At 35.2% G+C, this 17,791-nt stretch overlaps 1 long non-coding RNA gene across 1 annotated transcript; it reads right to left on the reverse strand.

The window, feature by feature from the left end:
- Nucleotides 1-14,619: 14,619 nt before the first annotated feature.
- On the reverse strand, nucleotides 14,620-16,917 carry LOC149802725 (uncharacterized). The gene is made up of 2 exons (XR_016419933.1): nucleotides 16,802-16,917; nucleotides 14,620-15,077 (listed from the first exon to the last, which is right to left on the reverse strand). It is a non-coding gene; the product is annotated as an uncharacterized LOC149802725 (long non-coding RNA).
- Nucleotides 16,918-17,791: the final 874 nt, after the last annotated feature.

The following is a 17,791-nucleotide window of genomic DNA, read 5'->3' on the forward strand; positions in this document are numbered from 1 at the left end:
CCTCTTAAAATATTGAAAGCGAATGGAGCCATGCATTCTGCATTCCTCTCGGAGATCCTGGCCACCCAACCAAGATTAAATGGAAAGAAAATGTGGCACGAGTTTTCCATATTTCATAAGCTGTCTTGCGAGGCAACTCTCACCAGAGAGAAGACACCCTTGATGAAGCGTGATGGGGGCATGGTGACTTTTCTTGAGTGAGACGAACTGTCAGAGATATTGTTACGACTGTTTCCTACCGTTCTTTCAGTCATAAAGTATTATGGGTTCGCCAGGTACTGGCTTGAGGTGAAATGAATATAACCTTTTGATTGTAGTGTTTGTATTGATATTTCTGTACAATAAAAGGCTAGAATGACAGAGGAGATTATAGAGAAGAACGAAGAAATGTGTGCTATTTACAGAATAAATTATGTTTTACTTTTTATTGTGTTCTCTTATTTCCTTTTTCTAATTCTCACAAGATCACAATTACATTGACATACACAATAATAATTTTTCTTCATGACCATACATTTTCTATACAACACAAGCCAAACAAGATTATTGTTTTTAATACGCCAGTGTTTAGTATATTTTAAGAAATAACAATTTTAGCATAAATACGTTTTTAAATTAGATTTGATGTAATATCATCAAAGTTGAATTCTATTAGTACATGTATTTGATTGTACTAACCCTATTAATAGAAATTCCGTCAGATAAAACCTTTAAATTAATTCTGGGTAACTCCGAATTTTCAGACAACTCTGAAAATTGTACAAATTTAAAATCTGGGCAAATCCGAATTTTGGACCAATCCAGAATTTATATAAATCAAAATTTGGGTAAAATCCAAGTTTTGGAGCAATCCGAAATTTGTATAAATCAAAATCTGGGTAAATCTGAGTTTTTGGACAAATCCGAAATTTGTATAAATCCAAATCTAGGCAAATCCGAATTTTTGACAAGTCCGAAATTGGAATAACTTTAAAGCAGGATAAGTCCGAATTTTGTATAAATCAAAATCCGGACAAATCCGAATTTTGATATTGGTAGTAACAAAACACTTTCAGAAAAGGGCTTTTACCTGAATAAAAGTAGTCATGACTGATACAAATTTTGATTTAGAATTTCATCCGAAAGGAGACAGACGGTTGTGATTTCAATATTGTCAGTCCCTCGTCTGCAAGGACGGGGGCCTTATTTATACTCTCTATACCCTTGGAGAACCTCGGATGTTTACACAAACATAAACAACGGGGATACTCGAGGTTCTCCGATACGGGTTAGAAACGAGAACGCTACCATCTCGCGCTCAGGGGCAGGGTCCAGTTTTTATGTACAAATTTAATGCCGCAATCAGTGACCTAGTATAAAAATCATAAAAAATCAAATACACAAGTGAGGTCAAAAAGGTCCATACTTTTAGATACCTATATTAAAACAAAGCATAAGAATAGTATTCACTCGACCAGAGAAGTCAATGGCAGTTCATAGCAGAAGAGGTTTATGCACCCCACCCCCTATTTTATACATGCATTTTTCACATTCAAATGCCATTTTTGACAGCATGTGGTGCTAACAGTGCAAACGCAAGCCCTTTCCCTGGATGAAAATTTTTAAAAACATTGTCTACTAAATAGTTTGATGCTATTCAGAATAGTTGTCATCCAAGCCGTTTTTGAGATACTCTGCTTGCCTTGAACCCACGTGTCTACTGTTATGGGAGGCTAGCTCTTCTTCCTAGCCAACTATTGGTATTTCACTATCAACATACTGCAGAGCAACTATGGAAGGTGTACATGCCTGACATCAATTTCAAGAACAATACAAGCCCAAAACACCTAGTTCACAAATATATCCATATCTATAAATACTAAACAATAATAGCTGAAAAAGTCACACCATAGCCTTAAGGTAAGAAATTTGCCAGGGGCCAATATACGAAACTGGTCCCTGCCACCTTAAGAATTTGGCTGAAAATGGTTTATATCAAAAGTTGTGTACATATCACATATTTAGACATTATCTAGTACAATGGTATAAAGGAAAACTTTTTGTGCACAAAACTAAAAATGGTATTATGCTTTCAAGAACGTTACCTCTTTGCGGCAGAAAGCACTGCATTATTTACATTGTGAATTAAGACTGACTGCATTTCTTGAAAGATTTCAAATTGTTTGCAACCTACAATGCTTTTGGTCTTTGTTTACCACCATAGCATCAGTACAAAATCAAAATTCCTTTACAATGTTTCATGAATGTCAAGAAGAGATCTGGAAGTTATAAATTTTAGGACGGAATGACAGAAATGCTATGTTAGGTGTCAGTGACAGAAGTAAAAAGTTTCTCTAAACTCTTCTAGCAAACTTAAAGAAATCACACATTTAAGTAAATCATGTGCTTTAGAAGTACTCTTAGGCTGATATAAAAGAAGTGGTTCCTAACTTTTTATTATCATTCTGGAGATGCTAATAGCAGCATCAGTGTTGTGTCAGTGTATATTGGGGGGGGGGATAATCGCAACACAAGTCTAGCTAGTCTGGAAGGTCAAAGTTTAATCAATTAACATTAGACAATGCTGGAATATTGATATACTGATGTGTAGGACCCTAAAACTTACAAAGAGTGACATATCAAATAAATTCATTGATACGTAGCCAATGAAATTGACCATACACATACAAATTACTCAATACAATTTAACAGAGAAATTTCTTCTCAGACACCAATTTACTTACAACTGACTTTAATGTTTTCTGGAGTTTACAAAATCATAGTAAATAATAATATAAGGTATAGAACAAATATTTATAGTGGAAAATCCAGTTCAAGGTAAAACGCATATCACCGGCTTGGCTTTTGATAAGCACGTACCATAAAATAACTCCTGCAGAAGCTAAATCTGTCCGTCAAAGTCACTCTCTTGTGCACTTAGATCAGAATGAGTATCTGGATGAGATTGAAGCTATTGTTTCTTTCAGCAGGACTAACCGATTAATAATAATCTCTTACCATGCAAACTGAGACCTGCAAAAAGAAAAGAAACAAGTGATACTGATGTACTTTTAACATTCAGTGAAAATATAACACTTTCAGAGGAGAAACTGTATGTGCGTTGTCAAATGCATGAAGCTGCCACTTAATTTTAAGCTTTTCCCCCTTTGTTAACTGAACCTAGAAATGTCAAGATATATACATAACATTGAAACATTTTCTATTATCACCCAAGTGTGAGATATGAATCTCTTATGTCAACTTAAGAGTGGGGTCATGAAGGTAGAAACTATGTCGGTGTGCTAAAACTTTCATTCTTCTCACCAAAATATAACAAGTAATATGCCATATGCATCATTATTTCTAAGACCGTTCCACTGGTGACATTCAGTATTCACAACAGTATGTTTATGTATGATTCCTCTGAATTCTATCTGCTCCTGTGGTGTTAAATACTTTAAAGAATACATATTGACATGCTATACAATTGTTTAGGTGTGTCTGTACTGAAATGTGAATATTATTCATAAAAATAGGGGTGCAAAACCTTGACAGCTACAGAAAGTGCAAGACAATACATTACGGTTACCATTTTGTTCCCATATTTAGTAAGTTATGTCCAAAATATGCTACTTTGTCATGATGTAAACAGTTCTCACATGGAGGTACAAAACACAGTTACCTCCCTCTCCAAAGAACATCACATGCAACACTAAGTAATATATGGAAAAAGGAAGGAGATATAATAAAGCTAATGCATAAAAATTATTTAAATATACACAAAGAAACAGAAAAGTATAATAGATGTGGCTGACTGCACGATCAAAAAATTATCAATTTTCCTTAAGGGGGCAGGGTCCAGTTTTTATGTACAAATTTAATGCCGCAATCAGTGACCTAGTATAAAAAATCATAAAAAATCAAATACACAAGTGAGGTCAAAAAGGTCCATATTTTTAGATACCTATATTAAAACAAAGCATGAGAATAGTATTCACTTGACCAGAGAAGTCAATGGCAGTTCATAGCAGAAGAGGTTTATGCATCCCAACCAGTATTTTATACATGCATTTTTCACATCCAAATGCCATTTTTGACAGCATGTGGTGCTAACAGTGCAAACGCAAGCCCTTTCCCTGATGAAAATTTTGAAACACATTGTCTACTAAATAGTTTGATGCTATTCAGAATAGTTGTCATCCAAGCCGTTTTTGAGATACTCTGCTTGCCTTGAACCCACGTGTCTACTGTTATGGGAGGCTAGCTCTTCTTCCTAGCCAACTATTGGTATTTCACTATCAACATACTGCAGAGCAACTATGGAAGGTGTACATGCCTGACATCAATTTCAAGAACAGCACAAGCCCAAAACACCTAGTTCACAAATATATCCATACCTATAAATACTAAACAATAATAGCTGAAAAAGTCACACCATAGCCTTAAGGTAAGAAATTTGCCAGGGGCCAATATACGAAACTGGACCCTGCCACCTCAGCAACCTACAGTACTGCGAACAATGGCGCCATTACAAATCTAACGGAACACGATCCGGGAGGCCATATTTGATTAAAATACACTGTAAACAAGTAAGGCAAAATAAAATATTGTCTTCTAATAATACATAATTATCTAACAGTTATTCGAAACATAGTGACGAGTCGAAATAATCATCAGAATGGATGAAATGAGTGTCAGTCGATCTCATTCAAAGCCGACATGTGCTTTCAACGAGGGACCGTCTCAAGGCAACGTAATCGTGTGCAACAAGGTACATGTACGCAACATTTTAAATAATTGTACTAAACATTTAGATAAAATAAAATTGTGAGACTGGTATTGCATAGTATAGAACTGTTAGAGATATACCATCGTATGTTTCAACATTATGTTGTAATTCCGAAAATGGGTACCAATATGTTTTTCCTGCTTCATTTTAACACACATTTTTATACTGAAAACATATATTTTGAAACTGAAGCTTAGGTATATCATTTAACGCATTCTATGTGTCTGTTGTTTATTATACCCTGTTGATGGTTACTTACGGATTATTCTTAATTCCATTTAATGCATACATCTGAAGAATATTTCGGATACATATCTTCCAATAATTGACTTAGTTCTTGTACCCTTTTGGCCAACTATTTTCAGAATCCACATAGTGACCATTTTCTTTATTTGACATTCATGACCAGATATTTCATATAAATTACCATCATTGCCAGCTGCTTCTTTCATTTAAATGAATTATATTATTACATCGACTGTCTGAGTACTGTTTTGATATTATTACTTATAACGCATCCTCAAGGTGTAGCTTGTTAGCGGTTTACTCTGTTATTTACATTTAATTTATAGTATTTTTTTTACCATTGTCCGTACTTGCAAGTAGAGTTTTGTTCTAGCTGTCGTTTGTCATTTTAGAACAGATGTTTACTTTGAACTGAGATCGAGACCAGATGTAAACAAAGTCTTCATTCTTCTTTTTAATATCAGTCCTTGAGTCACTGAGAATCAAAGATCAGAGTTTATAGGTGTGTACAGAGATATGAGAGATATGTTGAGAGGAATTATATTATTATTTGTAATTAAAATGTGTTTGTTGACTTTTTGGACTTGGGATTATTGTGAATTCATTTAGAGACGAAGTGGATCATAATACATCAAGGCGTATGGTACATCATCACATACAAGATTATTCTAATTTATTCGGATTATTCTCTATGTTTGGACTTGCGATAGAGCATTTTGGATTATTTTGGGATTTATTTCAAAATAGTGTAAGTTCATTTTACTGTTTTATTTTATATGGTCGAGAAATATATTTTGCTTCTTGAATTTACTAAACTTATTGCTTTGGTTTCTTTCTGTTATATCCGGAAGTACAAAGAGCTGTAGCAATTCATATAGACACAAACTAAAAGTATCAAGAGATGCTAATTGTTTATACAGATGACATTTTGATTTGTTTGAACTTTTGGAAGATGCTGATGGTCATTCTAAGTGCCTACGTCTTGCCAGTTTACAAATATGGTAGCCATCATAGTATGGAAAAAAAGACAGCAATGGAGCCAATTTTCTTTTCTCAACTTCATATTGATGCGTGACTGTTGCTTGCACTAGGTTTGTGTCAACTTTTATCATATTTGTGATTAAACTGCTTTTATAAATGCCTTTGTCAATATTCATTAAAACATATAGTTTAATGACCATTGCCTATATCGGTGTTGATTCTAATGTGAATTTAGCCTTATATTTTTGACATTTACTGTTTATACACATTTAATATACCCCAAAATATTATCATGCCGTATATGCTTCAACTTTTATATACTTTGACCAAGAAATGACCAACATGTGAGAAATAAAAGGATTTATACATTGGGTTTCTTGATTTGAATGAAACTGACATTATTTAGATATTTTGGAAGGCTTTGTTAATGGTTGTTCTTTAGAAATTGGAAGTTACCGTGATAGAAAACTATTTACATTTTTACAATTTCAGAAATATATATTTATAAATTAAAAAAGCTCTCAGAAGATTGTTGTTGTTGTTGTTGTTGTGGGGTTTAACGCCATTTTTCAGCACACGATAGGCTATACATGGCGGCCAGTTTTAATGGTGGAGGAAGAACCCGGAAAAACACCGGAAAGAACCACCGACCCACGAGAAGCTACTGGCAAGCTTTCTCACATACCCACATTGGCTGAATCCGAGACTCGAACCGACGCAGACAGAGGTGAGATGGCAGTGATCCTCTCAGAAGAAGGTGTATATATGTGTTATAATGATGCTGGACAATGCTAAATACAAATAATATAGTATTAACATTTTTTTTTTGTCATCTCAGAATTCTTGAGTGTCTTCTAGCTGAAACTCAGTATTTGTGCATAAAGGTTGCATGACTCTAATAACCACTTCTTTGGAATGATTATCAATCAAACACAGTACAGCAACAGTCATCGAGTCTCATTTTGTACAAAATATAGACCTACAGATTAATAAGCCTAAATAGATCATAGAAATCCAAAACTTACTTTTGTACTGTATATACACAATATATCCAGTCGGAGCATGTTCTTTAAAATGTTCAGTTTATTATGCACATATATGACTATAGCATATTTTCATTGCTTTGTTATATGTGTGTTAAATGTTCTGTTTATTATGTCCATACATAAATATAACTTTCTGTCAGTGCTTGTGTGCTTATGTTTAGATATATATTTATGTACTTTTAATGTGCTCTTCTGATTGAAATATCTTCCTGTCGATAGATGATTTATATCTGTATGATTACTGGTTATTTATCCACTTACAAATTTCTTGTGTGTGAATCGGTGTAAATATTACACCAGTACCTGTAATATAATAAATTCATCATTGATTTATAGACCTAGATCGGCAGCGTGCAGTTAATAGAATGTTTTTATATGCGTATGATTGCGCCATGGTCGGAACAAAATTTGATACAAGAATGTAATTGGTTATCAAGTTATATTATACCAAAACTTTAAAAGCCACGTTTTTAAATTTACGTGATATCACACACACACACACACACACACACACACACATATATATATATATATATAGAGAGAGAGAGAGAGAGACAGAGACAGAGAGAGAGACACAGAGAGAGAGAGAGAGAGAGACAGAGAGAGACAGAGCGAGAGGGAAATAGTTATATGTATGCATGCATATCTACTCTCATATAGAAAGTTTAGTTTTCAGTTATAGACAACCAGGAAGCAAAATACTTTCTTACACCAAGTAATATTTCCAGAAAGTCATTATTGCTCAAATGTATATTTAAAAGAAGGTGCGAGTTGTATGTTTGTATGTTGATCTGAACAGAAACTATTTCACCGTGCTTGGAAATGGAACAGAGGGACGTGAACCCCGATTTCAAAGGGAAAGCTAACGGTGAAAGTAGTAAGTTGAAATATTTCCCAGGGAAAAATGTTTTAAATTAATACCGACCTTTGGTTGAAAATTGTTCTTTACGATTTTTATGACGACCACAGTGTCAAATGCTGAAAGCGAACAAACGTATTTTTTTAGCTCTGATATTATTGCAAATTTTGTTGAAGTTCCTTCGCAAATGGATACAGTGTTGTTATCAAATATTACACCATAATGCCGAGAGAGAATTGTGTAAGGTTTTTGTGACGATTGTTTCAATATCCTTTAAATATATTCAGAATTACACAGAATGACAAACTGTCATATGTAAACTAACGTTGTTTATTTTAGTGACGTCATTCCCATAACGTCTAGTTTGAAAACTATCTCTCAGTTTGCTTGATTTGTTTATAAATAGAATAAATTAAAATAAAATAAAGGAACAGGAAAACAAGAGCAAAGAAATAATACCAAGAAGAGGAAACGATTAGCAAACCGCCACGCCGTGAACAAAGGACAATAACAAGATGGCGGACTGTTCAGATGGACGTTGCAGTGCTCATGTGCAAATCATGGATAATTCTGTTTATGAGACTCGCTCCAGAAAGAAATATACTGAATTGGAAACAGAAAATGAAGGTGATTGTACTGTACATGTTTATTGTGGTTTAAATGCTTTTTATGATGCAGATTTTGTGAGTGATGAGCCTGACAATGCAAACAAGGCAGATCTATGCTCGCAACCTCAGTACACGAGTACACAGAATGTTGACAATACATGTTTTGACAGAGATGCCCAAGATTCGAGTCACCGTTTTAACAGCCCAACATATCAAATGTCATATCTCAGGTTCCCAATCAGGACTATATTAGAAGACTTGATCAGGAACTAGATAATCTACCCAGAGACATGTATATTGAGAAATTGCTAGAGGTTTCACACGACAGTGAAGATATTGGAACCTGGTATAGGTCAGTTTTATTTAGTAGAGCACGAGGTTTTCCTGGCTGTCCGTCTGGATATTTGGTTGTTAGAAAGAACAGAAATGGTGTAAGTAGTTTAATAAAATATGCAAGGGATTGTTTTTCTTTAGCTATATTTATCAAAGGGGATCCTTGCGAGATCGATTCTATTTTTAGCAAGAAGAAATCAAACCCTAATGTACAAGCTGAACATTGTGAACATGACGATGAACATAGCTCAGGGCAAGCAGAACAAGTGATTAATTCAGCAAGATTCTCGCTAGCGGAAATCAAGAGTGATTGCGGTCATCTACAACAAACTGTTGTTTCGCTCAGAGAAGAGATTATATCTCTGAAGGCAACCCAGATCACATTGGTGACTATGAATGACCTTAATGCATTCCGTGCTGATGTAAACAATAAGGTACAGGCACAATCTCAAACAATAGAACTGCTCCGTAATGAGATTAAGTCACTGAAAACTACTCAAAGCGTGTTGATGAAAGAAAATGAAACTCTCCACATCATCACCGAGCAACTTAGAGTTAAGCTGATGAAATCTTTGAGTAAACCCATGTCTTATGCGGATATCGTTCGCACGAATAGTCCAGTTGTAAGTAACCTATCGTGTAGTCCCAATGGATGTGGTGATCAACGATCTCCATCAATTGCTGCTCAGAACAAGATTCATGTGTCTAACTGTTCATCTCCCGTCTTGATCGACTCTAACAAAACTGGTTGCGATACACACTGCTGCCTATCAAGTGAATCTCAGAACAGAACTGCAGTGTCCAACTGTTTGTTTCCCGTGTAGGTTGAGGCTGACGACTCTACACCAGGTACAATGGCAGTGGAGTCACGAACCGGCGTAACGGCCCAACCAGCTTTGGAAAAAAGTGGGGTCAGTGCTCTGCAAACTCTGGTTTCAAAAAGTTCGGATATAATTTCACAGACTTTTGATAGAAGACATATCGCCCCCTTCGATGGAAATATCCCACAGATTTATAAAGCCAATGTTCATCCTGATGTGACAAATGTTGTACGCACACCCATTCGGAATCAAAATAAACTGTTAACCCACACTTAACGGCTTTCTGAACAGGGGACTTCGACTTCGACCAGGATAGAGAACGTTAGGCATCCGATTACTAGCAACAGTAATGTGAAAGGTATTGACTTGAAAACCCCTCCTAGCAAGATACCTACCGTTATTGGGGGTCAGGTAGAAAGACCTAGATCATTTGGTAAATCAGGTTTAGAAATAGGTTCAGAGAGTATTGTTGGACATGAGGATGTTGATGACAATAATGAGAATTTTGTATTTGAAGGTGTAGTTAGACGTAGAACAAGGCTCTTTTATGTGGGTGGCATTGGCGTCAAATCTACTGCTGAAGGCCTCGGTAAATTCTTGAAAGAATACGATATAGATCCGTTATCCATAAAGTTTATCCACAGTAGACGTAATTGTCTATCGGCCAAGCTGACTGTATATAATTCAGACTGCAACACTGTTGAAAATGATGTAACATGGCCAAAAGGTGTTTATGTAAGAAGGTGGTGTGGGAATCAATCTTGGCGAGACAGGTTTAGTAATCGCGATCAGGAGGCAAATGAAGGTGCAGGATGCGATATTCCGTGACTAGGGTGACAGTTAATTGTTCATAAATTTGCTATTATGTTCTGTCGTAAGTTAATGTGTTTTGTCATCTTTCATTTTAGGCCTGCTTTCACGATGTATAAGTATTAATATGCCTATATTGCAAGTTAATATGAATCTTAATATACTGACCTGGAATGTTAGAGGAATTATGTCCTCTGCTCTTAGCTTTAGTGCAATGCTGGATAAATATAATGTTGACGTAGCTTGCGTAACTGAACATAAACTATTACAACACATACTTCCATTTTGCGATACTATTCGTTCTGATTATAAATGCACTGCTAAGGCAGAGGATAATTCCTCTAATAACACGTTAATAAAATGTGGTAAAGGAGGAGTTGCAATCTTCTGCAAAACTTCTCTCATGAGATATGCTAACTTTATAGATGAAGTTAATAGTGACAGAGTTGTTGGCATAGAATTCAAATTTCCCGATATGCAAAATGTACATGTTTTTTGTGTATATATGCCGACCCTATTATATGGCATAGATTGTTACAAAGCGCAAACTGAGTTGATTCAAAATCTCTTTGATCAGTACTCACAGCTGGGGGACGTGTATTTTACTGGTGATTTCAATGCAGTAGCTGGACCAGACACTTTCAAAGATTACAAAGATAGGGTATTTCATGAGTTCTTGCGATATAATAATCTAGTGAGTGCTGGACATTTAATAATATGCACTGGTTCCCGTTATTCATTCACCCCAGCAAGAACGATGATTGATCATTTTGTACTGTCGGATCAATGCATAGGTAGATTACGAAGTGTGCACATTGTTTCAGATCACGAAGAGCACGTGATATCTGACCACCTCCCTATCCTTATTTCCTTTCGTACAGTGACCTGTGGGAGAGACTTCAGACAGTCTATGAAGAGAAACAACATAGCCTGGAATCAATTAAACGCTGATATCTTGAAAAACTATCAATCTGAGCTGGACCTTCGCCTGAAAACTTTAGATATAGATACTATTTCGGACAATGTTGATAGCTTTTACCGGCACATTGTTAATGCAATACAGCAGTCAAGCGACATCGCGCTTCCAAGGTCTAAATTCAATTATCATGCCAAACCATATTGGTCAAATGAACTCAAAGAAGCACATAAACTTCAAAGACAAGCTAGGTATACTTGGATAAATGAGGGAAGACCGAGGGGTAGTCAATTTAATTCTTACAGAGAATATAAAGATAAGAAGAGAGACTTTAGCAACGTTCAAAAACTGGCTGTGGAAAAATATATGGGGGAGGTGTATGAAGAAATTGAAAAAGCACATGAATGCGATGTAAGACACTTTTGGAAAATGATCAACATTAAGAGAGGGAACAATATAAATTTTTGTCAGGAACTATCAACTGATGGAGTTTGTGTCCGTGATGATGATTCCATCGCAAATGGCTTTGCCAGATACTATGAGGACATTCACACGCCGAATTTAAACCATAGTTTTGACGGAAACTTTTATGAATTTATAGAGAGAGAATTAAATCGGGGTCTACAGGACGAAGTAAGCCATATCGAGGCCTTACTGACCAGTATCAGTTTAAACGAAGTAATAGAAATCATTAAAGGTCTAAAGAAATCAAAAGCATCGGGCCATGATCAAATTTGCAATGAACATTTGATCTATGGCAGCGACTACCTCATCGAGTGCATGACAATTTTATTTACTCGGATGATTGATCAATCTTACATACCTGTAGATTGCAAAAAAGGGTTAGTAATACCACTGTACAAAGGTAACAGAAAATCAAAGAACTCCCTCGAAAGTTACAGGCCCGTTACTTTACTGCCTGTTATCTACAAAACCTTTGAGAAAATTATTCATGAACGTTTGATAACTTGGCTCAAAGATACTAATTCTAGTATACCCAGTTCACAACAACATGGTTACCAAAAAGGTTTAGGCAACACAACAGCGAGTTTTGTGCAGTTGCAATCAGTACAATATAATGTAAACATGGGTTCACGGGTTTTTGCTGCTTTTCTTGATACAAAAAAGGCATTTGATACCGTGTGGCACGAAGGACTGCTTTTTAAATTATTCACGTTGGGAATTACGGGTAAATCCCTTTTGATATTTTTTAACATGTATACAAATTTACAGAGTAAAGTTCTTGTAAATGGGCAATTTTCAGATTGGTTCTCAATTGGCCAAGGAGTGAGACAAGGGGGTGTTTTGTCAACCTTGATGTACACAATATTTATACATGACTTGCTGCTACAGTTAGAAAATAGTGGATTTGGAGCAAAGATTGGATCCTTAGCTGTGGGAAATCCAACCCTAGCTGATGATATTTCACTTTTGGCTATATATCCTACCAATCTACAAAAGCTGTTAGATATAGCATACGACTACAGTAATAAGTGGCGATTCGAGCTTAGTGTCACAAAGTCATACATTATCATTTTCGGACCCCAATACAAGAATTATATCAATATGGAATGGTATCTTGGCCCGTCATGTTTGCCGGTTACCGATTCGGCAACACACCTGGGTCACCGGATTAACTCAAAGCTGACGTCGCATGACGCAATACTCGATGCATGCAAGAAAGGGAAAAAATCTTTTCACGGTCTGTTTGGTATTGGCATTAAACCGAATGGTTTAAATCCTTTGGTTGCTGCAAATGTAATTAAAAAGGTAATTTTCCCTTCAATGTTTTATGGAAGTGAATTATGGTGTAACATATCAAAAAGTGACCTCGCTTTATTGGATAAAACTCTGAGGTATTTTGCCAAACATTTACAAGGTTTTCCAATACATACAAGATCAGACATTGCCCTGGGAATGCTAGGATGGACATCAGCGCAGTCCGAAATTGATAGAAGAAAATTGATGTTTTTACACAGATTGTGTTTGATGCCTAACAATGTACATACTAAACGTGTGTTTAACGTTGCGTTATTTCACTTCATTTTGAGCGGATGCATGTCAAGCTGTGGGTTAATTTCAAATTTATATTATACCTCAAAGAAGTTTGACTTGCTTGGGTATCTAACTGATTATTTACATCATTCTGAAATTCCAGATAAACATAATTGGAAAGAAATTGTAAGGTCAAAAATTGTTGGTCTTGAAAATAGCCTCTGGAGAGTTCGTATGTCTAATCAAGCAGATTTTGATAGATTCTCTTCGATACTTACGACCTGCCTCAGTGTGGCAGTCGGCTAAAACCAGACAACACACTAAGGTATTTACATATGTAGCTGAACTATGGGCTGCTGTTCCACAAACACAGCTTGATATGCGTATTAGATGTGGGAATGTTTATAAAGACTTGATACTTCATTGTTGTGTTAGTTGTCCTTATATGTCGAACTTTCGAAATTCTTTCTGGGATTTCCTTACTGATAAATTTCCCCTGTGCCTGCACATTACGTTATTTATTGCAGAAGATGAGCTGCAACTACAATATCTTTTAGGTAAAAGGTTACCATCAGGAGTAATCGACAAAGAAAACTCCAAGTTATTCGTCCTGTATGCAGGATACTTTGTCATGCAGTGTGCAGCTATCTTCTGTAAATAAGGTACTGAAACTTGCAACTTATGAGTTGACGAACACTTTGTTGATTGATATTGTGTAAGAATTTGTATTCTAATATAGAATTTTTTTTTGTTTTAAAATATTTATTGATTGTATTCAGATGATTTATTCTTATATCATGTAAACTTCCATGGAGGGAAATAAAGATGATGATGATGAGTTATAGACAGCCAGGATGCAATATGCTTTCTTACACCAAGTAATATTTCCAGAAAGTTATTATTGCTCAAATGTATATTTAAAAGAAGGTGCGAGTTGTATGTTTGTATGTTGATCTGAACAGAAACTGTTTCACCGTGCTTGGAAATGGAACAGAGGGACGTGAACCCCGATTTCAAAGGGAAAGCTAACGGTGAAAGTAGCAAGTTGAAATATTTCCCAGGGAAAAATGTTTTAAATTAATACAGACCTGTGGTTGAAAATTGTTCTTTACGATTTTTATGACGACCACAGTGTCAAATGCTGAAAGATGAAACCTATCACAAACTAGTTAATTTTAGGTGGAAGTAATATTCTGCAAGGGGAAAATGAAAATAAATAACCATATAGATGGAAAATGTTTATTTGACAGATACTTTGAATGCAAAGGTCCAATATGCAATGTTTTATCTGCCCTCAAATGGTGGTTTGCTTTGCTCAATGGTTCTAGATGTCATTTCGAACGGCTATTAATATGGACACTATGAAATTAACATTGTACCTGTTTAAATCTGTATTTAATCGGCCTTGTCTGTTTTGTCATATTAGTTTGATAGAAAGATGGAACGATAGATAGAGAGAGAGAATATTTGATAAATCCGAGCTAATGAGCTAATCAATCAAAGTTCTATTCTGTTTGTTATAATTATACACTGAGCCGATCCAAGAGTTGTCTTGACAAACGGTGCTTAGATATTTGTACATTCTACTTCTCCCCTCAGAATGCTCATGGTGTCTTCATCAGAGTGGATGTATTGATAAGGTACAATATGAAAACGTCTGCTGCTGACCAGTGTACCGCTGCTGTCTACAGATCCTAAAAGAAAAATAATATAATGCACATTCTTATCTTTCTACCAATTTATACATCATTTTGCTATTTGGATCTTTTGACGATCTTTTATATGTTTATATGGGCGATTTCCGATGTCCTTTGTCTATACCTGTGAAGTGTCTTCCCATTTTGGACACTTCACTATTTGGAAATTTACAATTTCGAACTTTGTGTTGTTCACAGAAAATACATTACTATTAAACAAATATGACATCATAATGAACAATAAACTCTTGAGACATGTATCGAAAACAGCACGTGTAAGTGTTCGTTATGATAGCAAGGTTCTATAATTGTTGGATTTCTAATATTAGGTTTCTTCTCAACCAAGGTATCCGTTGGTTTACTGAGTTATTTATATTCGATTATCATTTTAAAAGGAATGATTTGCACAAGAACTGAGATGGCAGCTTCTATCAGTTATGACAATACCACTGAAATGTAATGAGACAATTCACTTGATCAGTGAAAAAGAAAAACAAGGCAGCATGCACCACTGATACTTAGTCATAGTATTAGAGGATTCATATTGGGAACACTTAACTTTGTCGTACAAGACACTTCTGTTAAACAATAAACTGTTCATAGAGAAAAACAAAGCGTTGTTTCTTCAGCTTAAGCTGATATGTTCACTCCATGGAAGGACATATCTAATTGTATAGTCTCCTGTGTGTCCTTTACAAGTGTCGTTGTACCTTTTCAGCATATACTTCACACCCCTGAAATATTATTTTCTAGAAAAGGATATGACCGGCTGTTGCACTTGTGAGGATAATGCAGCATAGAAGTGGTTTCTACCTTTCCTGTTAGTTTTGTAGATTCACTCATCAAATATTAGGAATAATTTAGAGATAATGATCACGGTAGTATATATGTCAGCACGTGGAATGAGGGACTATGTGGGCCACATCTGGCAATACAATCATGAAAGTTCCTAATATATTTTGATAATGTTTGCTCTCGCATCTAAAGTCGAGTTGAGGAAGACAAGCATACCAGCATATATTTGAACATTTAACTCCGATCTATTTTATTGGAACGATAGTATTGCTCAAGTGTGTATTTCAGTATAGGTGAAAGTCGTATAGTGACAATTTGAATTTGGATTAAGTATTGAAAACACTTACCAGAGGAAAGAATATCGATTAAAATACTTTAGTTCAGTATTTTCATTTATATGATTAGATCTTTTAAGAAAACTCTAATCTATGAATCTTCAAGCTTATTAATTTAAGGACAGTGTAGGCCAATGAGAAAAGATAGGATATATATATATATATATATATATATATATATATATATATATATATATATATATATCATGCACGTTCAATGCGACTGACATATTTTCCAATACTAGTTTATACCGTCCATTTAAGACATAATACAAAGAGTACCAAAAAGTGGTAAGCTGCTGTTACGCATTGTGACTCTCTTGCACATAAATAAGGTCCCATTTACATTTTATAGTTTTTAGGTTATTAAGCTCAACGTCAGCAAAACACCTTTCCCAACCAATCACGCCTATCAACGCTAAAACTGAAAGAAAACTCGAACTGTGTATATGATTCTATAACAATGTAAATCTGACTATAAAGTTAAACAATTAAAGAATCAACACAGAATTGAAGACCTTCTTCGAGTCATACAGAATACTCCGGGTAGCTCGGGTAGCTCACGTTTGGTTTCAAAGTTAAATATCTTACCAACAATAACATAGTCCTCGCTGTCTATCAATGTTTGTCCACAATCAGCGACGTTCTGTGGAAATAACAGAGAGCCACGCATACTGTCCAAAGTTAAATCCTTATTCTCCTCCTGAAGAGATCAATGTGAAACACTGTTGAAAAGAATATGCCAAGTCTGCTCTTCTCTCTGGAGACTCTTGCAAAGAAAACAGTTGAGATTTTGCATCCTATGTCGGACTCTTGAATGGCTAATTCTCTTTTGTATGGAGAAAAATAGTTCAATTATTCTTTGCATAGGCTAAAATAAATTTTCTTGAGACTCATGCTTTAGAATTATTAAAGTATGATAATTATTTGGTAGACAATGGTAATCTAGACAGAATATTTGCATTCGAATATGTTTTGACAGGTAATTTATATATTAGTTCATGATACAAAATACGCTAAATGCAAGTCATGGCAGTAGCCATCCAAAAACTGTTCTGTATGATCTGGTTTCGCTGCACAATTGATATCGGTAAATCGATTTGTTTTGTTCGTAACAGATTCACACACATTAGTTTGTGACAAGTGTCCCATTGTATAAATAGTTTTGATACCGTCAGGCAGATGTTATATGTTTGAGCACGTCTGACAATATAATTACTCGTGATTGAATTAAAATTGATATATTCTCTACCACAGTTCATTAGGCATGGAATATTTGAGGCTACAAGGTCAATATACACTATTCAAACAATTGTTCCTTTTGTCTCTATACTCAGTCAATGACATTTGATGCATGTGTTTTAAAGCTAGCAAATTGATCTCATCATCAAAATGAAATAGAAACTATATCTTTAGTTGCTATTATTGGTTGTAGTCATTTCATAATTAAAACTTCAATATATTGATTGACCACCCAATTAATACAAAGGAGTGATCTCTGTTAAATAAAACATTTAACTTTCTCACTTCATTCATTGATTTATAATTTCTAACTCAACCTGATCATAGCAGTGTCACCAT

The sequence above is a fragment of the Sinohyriopsis cumingii genome, chromosome 3, assembly GCF_028554795.1.
Source record: "Sinohyriopsis cumingii isolate HCF-2022 chromosome 3, ASM2855479v2, whole genome shotgun sequence".
NCBI classification, from domain to species: Eukaryota; Metazoa; Mollusca; class Bivalvia; order Unionida; family Unionidae; genus Sinohyriopsis; species Sinohyriopsis cumingii.